Source organism: Monodelphis domestica, chromosome 4 (genome assembly GCF_027887165.1).
Source record: "Monodelphis domestica isolate mMonDom1 chromosome 4, mMonDom1.pri, whole genome shotgun sequence".
Lineage (NCBI taxonomy): Eukaryota > Metazoa > Chordata > Mammalia > Didelphimorphia > Didelphidae > Monodelphis > Monodelphis domestica.
Window position 1 is genome coordinate 253,905,193 of NC_077230.1, and position 10,528 is coordinate 253,915,720.

The window sequence follows — 10,528 nt, forward strand, 5'->3', positions numbered from 1 at the left end:
AACAGAGGCTGGAATTATGTAACATATTTCACTTTTCCAGGCTTCAGATTCTTCATCTGCAAAAGGAGGGAGCCATATCAGGTGATAGCGGAGGCTTCTCCTAGCTTTAGATCTATAATGCTGTTATCCAATAAGTCCTCTTGGAAGAACTATTGAGTTCAGAAAGTGATTAATACAATCCTTGGTTGTCTCTCTACTATGCACCAGAACCAACAGCAAACATTGTAATTGCCCTCCATAGTCCTTGTCCTTGACTTAATTTCTTCAAGTAACTCTGACTGGAGCTTCAAGAAAATCCCTTGTAGACAAGCAGCAGCTAGATGTCTTTGTGACATTTATCATTCTGTATTAGCAATCTCACCCACATAAACCATGTTGATTCAAGATAGTCAAATGTAATCATCACCATGGAACAGAAATTAATTCATACGCATCAAGTGGAGATACTTTTTCATCCCTTATCTCAAACCAAAGAGAAAAACTCATTAAAGATGAGTCTGCTATGATTCACCCAGGGCCTCATCAATAAATCACTTGCTTAAAGAGTTGGTTTTTTACTGATTTGTGGAGCTTCCTGCTTCAACCTCATTAGTACCATATTTTCATATCTTTACTTGAAATCAGTCCCTTAAAATTTTTAACTTTAGGTTTGTAATGTATGGCCAGAAAGGGAACACACACACACACATACACATACACACACACACACACACACACACACATACACACAGAGGAAATGGAGGGAGAGAGACAGTTGAGAGAATGGAGAGGGGGAAGAGATTGATCTTCCTCTTTCTTCCCTTTGGGGCAAGTAACCTGGTCTTGTCTCCCTGAGGGACAGAATATGTCTCCTCAGAGAATGGTTCTGTGAGGTAGAAGATAAGAAGTGAAAGGGAAAGCCCTAGTAGGATGACTAACTGTGCCCTCACCCCACCCCACCCCACTCCCACCTCTGGTAACCCAATTTCTTCTTAAGAGGCTAGATGAAATCTTCTGCCTCTGTTCTCCTCAGGAACACCAAGTTCTCTTCAAACCCTGGGTTTATACCCCTACCAAGGAGAGATGTTGTTCCCTGGATTAGGCAGTTTAGATCACTGGGATCCTCTTTTTGGGGGAGAGTTATATCTTCTCCAAACTTTCAGTCCCCTTTACTGCTACTAGTAACTGACCCAGACCTAGCTCTAGATAAATTTATTAGGGTTTAAAGAGGAAAGAGTGGGAAGGGTATCAATTAGGTAGAAGGGTGAACAGGATGCCCTAACACTTGTCCCCTCTGGCAACTCCGCCCATCAAGGTCTTGGAGTCCAAGGCTGGGGAAATCCTTGACCCCTCTTTCTGCCAACTATCTGTGATCCCTACTCCTAGCTAACTAGCTTGACACAGGAGTCCAGGAATACATTAGGGAGAATGAGGTCTTGAAAGGGAGTTTCTCTGTAGATGGCTTCCTTCCAAAGTCGGGTCCACCATATCCCCTGATAGCTCTGTGTTATTGTTAAGAGCTGAGCAAGAGATGTTCAGGGGTTCACAGGAAAGCTGTTGATCCCCAGAGAGAGATCTAAGGTCTTTCCCAGCTTAGGAAATCTGTCCCCTTCCTCTGATTTCCAGCTGAAGGAGTGAAGGAGGTTTTTTAGTTCTCTCAGTTTCTGTTCTCTCACTGGAAACTTGGGGTTTTTTTTCTCTTCTTGCACCTCCCCCCACATGAGTTGCTCCTTGAACCACTGGATCTGATTCCTCTCTTACAGGTTCTTAGGGAAGGTTCAAACTAGATAAACCGATGTTAAGAGAATATGATTTTTAGATCTTTTGTTTTCCCCGATATCTGAGCTATAAAACTGTATCTGACTCACTGACATCACAATCAATTATATTCTGTCCCCATCCAACATTCATTTCAAATCTGTCCACCTTCAGAAATTCCAGAATCATCTATTACAACCATCATGAACAGAGAGCTAGATCACTATGATAATGTATGTAAAGGAAAATGTGATCTTTAGTAAAGCAAGAAAAATACAAAAATTTTAATTTAGTAGTTAATTTAAGAGTTTGTTTCCCCAGCAAAATCTTTCCAGAAATGGCAAACATTTATTGTTATGGTTAATATTTACTATATGACTTACGAGAAAATTAAATGACTAAGTCATATTTGCTTTGAACCACAAAATTTAGGGAAATTCTGCTTTGAATGATTGAATGAAAAAGTATTTTTAAGTACTTACTATGGTATTTTGTACTTCCTATGTACCAAGCACTGCACTAAGTGTTGTGAATATAAATGGAAGGGAACCTCAGTTCAAGTATTTATCAAACACTTCCTATATGCAGGATGCTAGTTGTCAGGGACACAAAGGCTAAAATAAATTACAAGCCCTGCCCTCAAAGCAATTGTAATCCTAATGGAAGGGTTTGATAGTCTTGGAGTAGGAATGAGAACTAATAAACATGGGTTACCAGCATTTAGGCTTAAGAAAGCAGGAATGTCACAAAGTCAAAGGGGTAAGGGATTCTTAGATGGTGTTAAGCACATCACTGAGTTGGATGATCATGGGTCTAGAATGAAAAGGAAGATTAGAAAAGAGAGTAGAGATGATGGGCAAAAGGGAGATGGATTGGGCAGAGCATAATGGAGCAAGTCTTGCACTAATAATCAGGAAGATACATTCAAATTCCTCGTCACATATTTGTTAACACTAGATAATTCATTTAATCTCTCTGAGTCTCTGTTTTCTAAACAAGAAAATGATGGAGTTGTACAACAATAACCTATAAGGTCTTTACTAGTTCTAAATTTATGATCTCATTATCCTTTAACTCAAGATCACCATGAAGATAAAGGACAACTTTAGCAGGAAGAGAAAGAATGAAAGATGTGGAATTATATGAGGTTATAATAACAGACAATGGATAAAGTTATACTCAACAAAAAGATTTTGGTACTGGTTTTCTAAAACACTAAACAGGCACAGAAAATAGGATACTACTTTTAGGATAGGCTTTTTAGTAGAATGTCCTCCTTCTCCTAGTCTTCTCTGCCTTGCCTTACAAATAAATATATCAACAAATATTTATTAAGCATGATTCTTAATCTTCTTTCTATCTTTCTCATTGTACACAAACCAATCTAAATTGTCCTTCCTAAAAAGGTAGGCCACCAGATGATAAAGCTATCTGTTATGGTGAGGAGAATTTGTGGTCTGCATCAATGGAAAGAATATCAACACCAATGTAATCACAGTTGTTTTGATGTAGCAAAGCCCTAAAATCTAGGCACATGTGCTCAGTTTTGTAGTTTGTTGCGTATTATAAGGATGATATTAGAAATTAAGACTTGTTTTATTAGTTTAGAGATAAGAAGTAGAGAAGCTGGCTTGAGAAAGAATTGGGGTTTGAAACAGAGTTAAGACACAGTATCAGTTTCAAATGTTGACAGTGGCGGGGGGGGGGGGAGAGGTCTAATGGTTTTTCTGTGGCAATTAGTCTCAGAGAGTTAGACTCTCTCTTGGAGTGGTGAGAGCAGGTGATATCTTTTCTCTTTCTATTCACTGTCTGAGGTAGAAGGAAAGGAGAGAAAAACCTGAAGGAGTTAAGTGATTTTCCTTTTCCAGCTTGGGAAACACTAGTGACTGTCTATTGCTTTTTCATAAATTGATTTTATATCTGAGAAGAACAAAGAAAGACCTAATCTTTGGTTTGTACTCTTGAGTCTGTTAAGGCTCAGAGTCTTAACTTGGTTTTTGCTGAGGCTCAGTCAGCTAGCCCTTGTTATTTTATAACTTGGAGACAAAGATAAGAATGATATACTTCATATAAGGATAATAGTGTTTAGTTTATTGTAAAAATAAGTAAAATTTGGGTTAGTCAAATCAGGAAGGATCAGTGTAGCCTGTGGAAACAGGAAAAGAGATTCCTCATGGAACCAGGGAGTTTATTTGGGTGGAGTTAGAATCCCTTAGAATTAGAAATCCTTTTTTATCCTTGTATTCATAATAATAGTTTATTTTTTATATAACAAGAGTCTCCTTAGTGTTCTTGCACCTGACCCTGAAGAGATGTTCACTTATGAGCTTCACTTTACTGATATAAACTGAAGGAAGATACTTTGTAAGCACAGCAATCAGATTATCTAATTAGTTTAAAATCAATAATCAATTCATTGGTTATATAATAATTAAAAGAATTGTTGAGGATTGAAGAGGGATAGGGGATAAGGAAGGTTTTGTTACAGGGAATGCAGGAGTTGAAAGGATAGAGGGAATATGGATTCTGGTGAGGTAAAAGGAGAGAGATACCACCTGCTAAGAGACCATCTTTGAAAATTGGGGTTCCCCAGAAATGGGCCACCTATGATAGCCTGATAGAATGTCTTCTTTATTGATTGATGTTGAAGATACCCCAGGGCAAGTAAGCATGGACCCCTCTGAGGGACAAGCCTCCCCCCAGACCAAGGTCACCCAGCAAGGGTCCAATAAGGACTGTTCATGGTTGAATGGCTGTTCTGAGGTTCTGCTCCCTCTATGTCCCCTAAAATGATAATCCTTTCATCTGACTACGGTTTATTTAAATAAAGACGAATTTTAATAACAAGTTTGGATTGGGAGGTGTCAGGGAAGAGGGAATCAGGTTTTCCCTAGATTGGGTTTGAGTCTCTCTCAGCTTTTGAACTGAAGCCAGGCCTCGAAGGCTGGTGGAAGGTTTCTTTTATTCCTGTCTATGCTAAGCTATGCTAGCTTTCTTTAGAGCAAAGTCTTTAGCAGTAGACAGCAAGAGGAAGAAAAGGTTCTGACCTTCAGAACTGATTGGACTTGTCTCTTCCAGCTGACGTCCCTAAAGACTGACCTTACAGTTCAAACCGCTCCCCTTAAGTCCTTTTGTTTGATGACATGATCACAGGAATCCAGGTAGAACACACAGTTGGGAAAATCAGAAATTGAGGTACTTCTATCCCGAGACAAGGAGAGAGCACTCCTTCCAGTCCGAGGACCAGGAAGAGAGACTGTCCCCAATACCAACTCACTCTCCAAGTTCCCCTCCCCCCACCAATTGTCATTCTAGTCAATATCTTCTCTAACATTCCAACTGCTGTTTGTTCCACCTGAATGGCAGAAAGTCCAAAACTTGCTTCAGTTTTCCTTTCCAGTTATTATTTTTACAGTTTGAACCATAATCCTACTTTACAACTACAAAGCATTAAAAGAACCATTATCTGTCATTAAGCTTTCAGCCAATTAAACAATTAGAAAACCTCTGGATTTCAAATTTACCTTTGGGTAATGGGGACATACTATTTATATAGAAGTCTTAGTCTCTTATTGATAATAAATGTGAACTGGTCTATTAGATTACAAGCTCCTCGAGGGCAGGGACTGTCTTTTGCATCTTTTTGTATCCCCAGCATGTAGCACAATGCCAGACACATTGTAGCTACTTGATAAATATTTATTGACTTGGTGGAAGGTCATAGAGAAACAATCCTTATCTCTGATTTCATTGTTATAGAAAAATCCCACCAGAAATACAGATCAACAACTACTCTACAAATCATTAGAGCAGTTGTCTGGGGCACTGAGACATTAAATTACCTGCCTGGGACACAGAGTCTCTAGGTGAAAGTTGAATGCAACTTTTCCCGAGAGGCCTTCTCTCTTCTCTCTCTCTCTCTCTCTCTCTCTCTCTCTCTCTCTCTCTCTCTCTCTCTCTCTCTCTGTCTCTCACACACCCCCCATCTGAATCTCTGTCTTTCTGTCTCTCTCTCTCCCTCTCCCTCTCTCCCTGTCTCCATTCTTCCTCTTGGATCTGATTTGTAAATGAAAATGTGAATTAAGAAAGTGTTCTAAAAGTGTGTAGACCCCACCATACCACTATTAGGTGTATTTACTAAGTCTTTCAAGAAAAAAAGGAAAAAGGAAAAGAAACTATATGTTCTAAATTATTTCTAGCATCTCTTTTTTTGTGACAGCAAAGAAATGGAAACCCAAGTGATGCCCATCAATTGGGGAATGGCTAAACAAATTGTGGTATATGCTTCTAATGGAATACTATTGTGCCAGAAAAAAATGACAAACATTTAAAAAAATTTATTTAAAAATCATTAAAAAAAACCTGGAACAACTTAAATGAAGTGATTCAAAGTGAACAAAACTATGAGAACCTTGTACACCATCACAGTAATAATGCATGATCATCAATTGTGAATGGCAACCATTATCAGCAATACAAAAATTCAGAACAACTCTAAAGGATATCCACGACCATAGAAAGAACAGATGGAGTCTAAATCTAGATTGAAGTATGCTATTATTCACTTTATTTTCTCCATGAATTTTTCTCTGGTGTAAGCAATATATATCTTGTTTCACAATATGGTAAAGAGGGAAATATGATTTTGGACAATATACATGCAATCTATATCATATAACTTGCCTTCTTGGGGAAGGCGAGGTAGAAGGTAGGGAGAGATCATGGATTGCAAAATGTCAGAAAGTTATAATGTAATTAATTGACAGATAATCTGCAAAAAATTAAAATTTTAAATTTAAAAATTAAAGTTACTGGAAAATGCTTCTAACATTTACAACATTTCATCTTGAAACCAACTCTTTCTGGACTTCAGAGATTCCTGTACTCTATTAACTTCCCTTTTATGAGTTCCCTGAGGGAAGTTATTATTCATCTTTTACCCTCCACCCCATTTCCCTCTGGGACCACATCCACACACACATATGCAGACACACACGCTGGCAAACACACGCATATACACATGCATATGCCAGTGCATGGTCTTTCTTCCTAATCCATTTGCTTTGCAGAAGCACCAAGAAGCTTCTTTGCAATCTGTGTTTCCTAGCATTTCCTGCAATTCATTTCTCTAAAGTTTTGGGTTTTATAATCGCTGTGGTTTCTTTGCACAATTTCTTTAAAGGACAGAGGAGGACTATACCATACTTTTAAGCAATTATAACCAAAAGCTGTAAAGGTACTGAATATATTAACCTCATAGATGCCAGACCCGTAAGTACATTGTGAAGAGAGATGGTTGTCACTTCAAGTTCTTCCACCACTTGGATCTTATATTGCACACAGTTTACTTTCACATCTGATCCAAATCTGAGCATGTTAGCTACCTAACCCTCTCAGAGCAGCCACACTGAACCTCATGCAGGCACTGATTGTGAGGCTATTTCAAAGAAATTATCCCAGATTCCAAGACTCCAAATGTTACATTCTATAAAAATTTGCCCAATGAAGACATAGAACTTGATCATTTGTAAAGTATTTTTACTCAATATTATGCTGTTTGCATCAAGCCTGGAATACTTCAGAGCTTCCAAAATAAAATTCATATTCTCCAAAAAGAGTTTGACCTCTTACAGATGAAAAATAAGATGGATGAAGAATGTTAATTTTCCAAACTATGATATGCATTTGAATGGACAACCAACAACTTTTGCCCATCATTACATATATCTTACCCAAACACTGAAAATGGACTATGAGCCAGGCCCAGAACTGAAGAAAAGTAGGAGAGCAGACTTCAGTGCTTTTGGAAAACCATGCAGCTCTTTTAAGAACTCCTAGAACAAGATCCATCTTTTTATTCCTAATGTTCTTCTGTTGACATTGCATGGCTCTGCATCACAAAATACTCTAGTGTCTGAAAAATTGAAATTTAAAAGCATTTTGAAGATGACAGTGGAGAGAGTGCTGGACTTGGCATCAGGAAGACGAGTTCAAATCTGCTCACAGGTACTTAAAGTGAGCAAGTTATTAATCTAATTTTCTTCATCTGTAGGATGGGGATAATAATAGCACCTATATTATAGGGTTGTTATGAATATTAATTAGATAACATATATAACCCTATATAACTATATATAAATGCTAGCTATTACCACCATTATTGTTATGAGCAACAGAGGCACACAGGAGTGAGCAAATGGTAACATATCACTAATAAAAAATTACGCAGAAAAAATATCTGCAGAAAATGTCATCTGTGAAATCTATTACTACCAGAAAACATAGCCACAGACCTTTCTAGCCCATTTGATCTCTGTTGTGAACTCCTAGGATATTTATCTCACTCAATGAAAACTTTACACATCTATTAACTTGTAATATTATGAAATGTATGTATACATATAGATATATATATGTTATACACACACACACACACACACACACACACATATATATATATATATATATATATATATATATATATATATATATATATGTTATCTTCCTTCTAGGTTGTAAACTTCTTGAAGAGCTTCATTGTATCTCCTACAACAGTCAAAATAGTGCCCTGCACAAATATGGTAAGTATTCAGTGATCATTTATTGATTATTTTTTGATTGACTGAATCATTATTAGACTATCTTGATCTCATCTCTGATTGGCTGAGCAAGCCACTTGTGCTCTAGATCTCAGTTATTCCAGTTGAATGATGATGTTCTTCGGAAAACCCTGTCACGGGGACAGCAAGGAACTCTGAGTCTTGGAGTTACAGATCTTAGGCCTGAAAAAAAGATACTCTTAGGTAGGCTATCCACACCAAATTTAAACAAGTTCCTAGTTATCTCACACCCATCCTTTTAGTGACTTAGCTTTGGTTTTAAGATTTCCTGTATAAGAGATAAAAGGACACAAGGCTGGAAAACAAGCTCTGGCTTGGCATGAGGTGAGCATTAAAACCTCACTCATACCATCACAGAGAAAGAGCCATCCATGATGAGCTCTTAATTCCCCTAATCAAGACCTCAAAATCTATTTTAGTCTCTGACAAAGGCCTCATTTCTCAAACATATACAGAACTGAATCAAATTTATAAGAATACTATAAGATTAAAAATTAATATCCACTAACTCCATGTATTATATTTTATAAGATATATTAATAATCACTTGAGGTAAGAAATAAAAAAAATTAATTATCTAACAAAATAAAACCATGTGACCAAGTTTTTCTACCTGCCTGAAAACCCTGCATCCAACAGCTGCTACCACAGAAAGAGAAGAGAACAAGAGGCGGAATTATGCAGAATTTATATCCTACCTACATCAGCACGTAAGGGCAGAAGGAGAGTGGAGTGCTGGGAATCGTAGTTCAAGGGTACAAAATTCTAATTACACAATACAAAACATCCCCCAGTTTAAAAGGATATGAACAGGCAGATCTCTGGGGAAGATATTAAAATTCTCTATAATCATATGAAAAAAGGCTCCAACTCACTTGATTAGAGAAAAGCAAATTAAAACAACTCTGAGATTCCAACTCATACTTATCAAATTGACTAGAATGATGAAAAAAGGAAAATGATAAATATTGGAGAGGATGTGGGAAAATTAGGACATAATTCACTATTGGTGAAATTGTGAACTGATACAACCATTCTGTAGAGCAATATGGAACCAGGCTGAAAGGGCCATAAAATGATGCGTACTCTTTGACCCAACAATAGAACTACTGTATTTGTATCCCAAAGAGATCAGAGATAGGGGAAGGCCCTATCTGTACAAAAATATTTTTAGCAGTTTTTTTTTTTTGGTAGTAGCAAAGAATTGGAAACTGGGGGGCTGTTCATTACTTGGGAAATAGCTGAATGAGTTAAGTTGGGGTATATAGCTATAACAGAGAACTATTGCTCAATAAGAAATGAGGAACACGATGAGATCAGAAAAACTGGGAAAGACTTATATAAAGAAATGCAAAGTGAAGTGAGCACAACCAGGATACCAATGAATACAGTAACAGAAATGATGACTAAAGGACTAATTATCATTATCAGCATTATCTTCAAAGCAAGTTTCATGATAAAAAATGCTATCCATGGCCCAAAGAAGAAACTGTTGGAGTCTGATTACAGATCAAAGTATGAAATCTTTCACTTTATTTCCTTACATGAGTTTTTTATTGTATGTGATATGTGTCTTCTATCACAACATGAACAGTATAGAAATATTCATTGCATGAAAGCACTGCAATAACCTATATTAGACTATTTATTACCTCAGGGGGAGAGTAGGGAAGGCAAGAGGAGAGAAAATATGAATCTTATGGCAGAAAACAATTGTCAAAAGTTGTTTCTACCTGTAACTGAAAATAACTCCCCTAATTAAGACCTCAAAATCTATTTCTTTAACCACACTCTTCTCCTCTGCTATAATTTCAGAGGATGAGATCACTTTTTTTTCCTTGTTGAGGCTAACCACATGACTTCATGACTATTTTCTTTGATAATTTGTCCCATCAGTCATTCTTCAATCCCCTTCTCAGCTTTAATCCTTTATCTTCTTCCTCTTTCCCCATAAATATGCTCATTCTCTTTTATCTAATTTTAAAAAATAATTCTCCCAAGCTGTATATCTCATTTATTTCACTAAAATTCCCAAAAGAATTTAATTATACTTGATGTCTCTACTTCCTTAATTCTATAACTACTGAAACTGCTCTCCCACTGGTCTCATTGCTCTGTCACACTCTCTTCCTCTTATTCTCTGAGTGGACATCTACCAAGACTCTATTCTG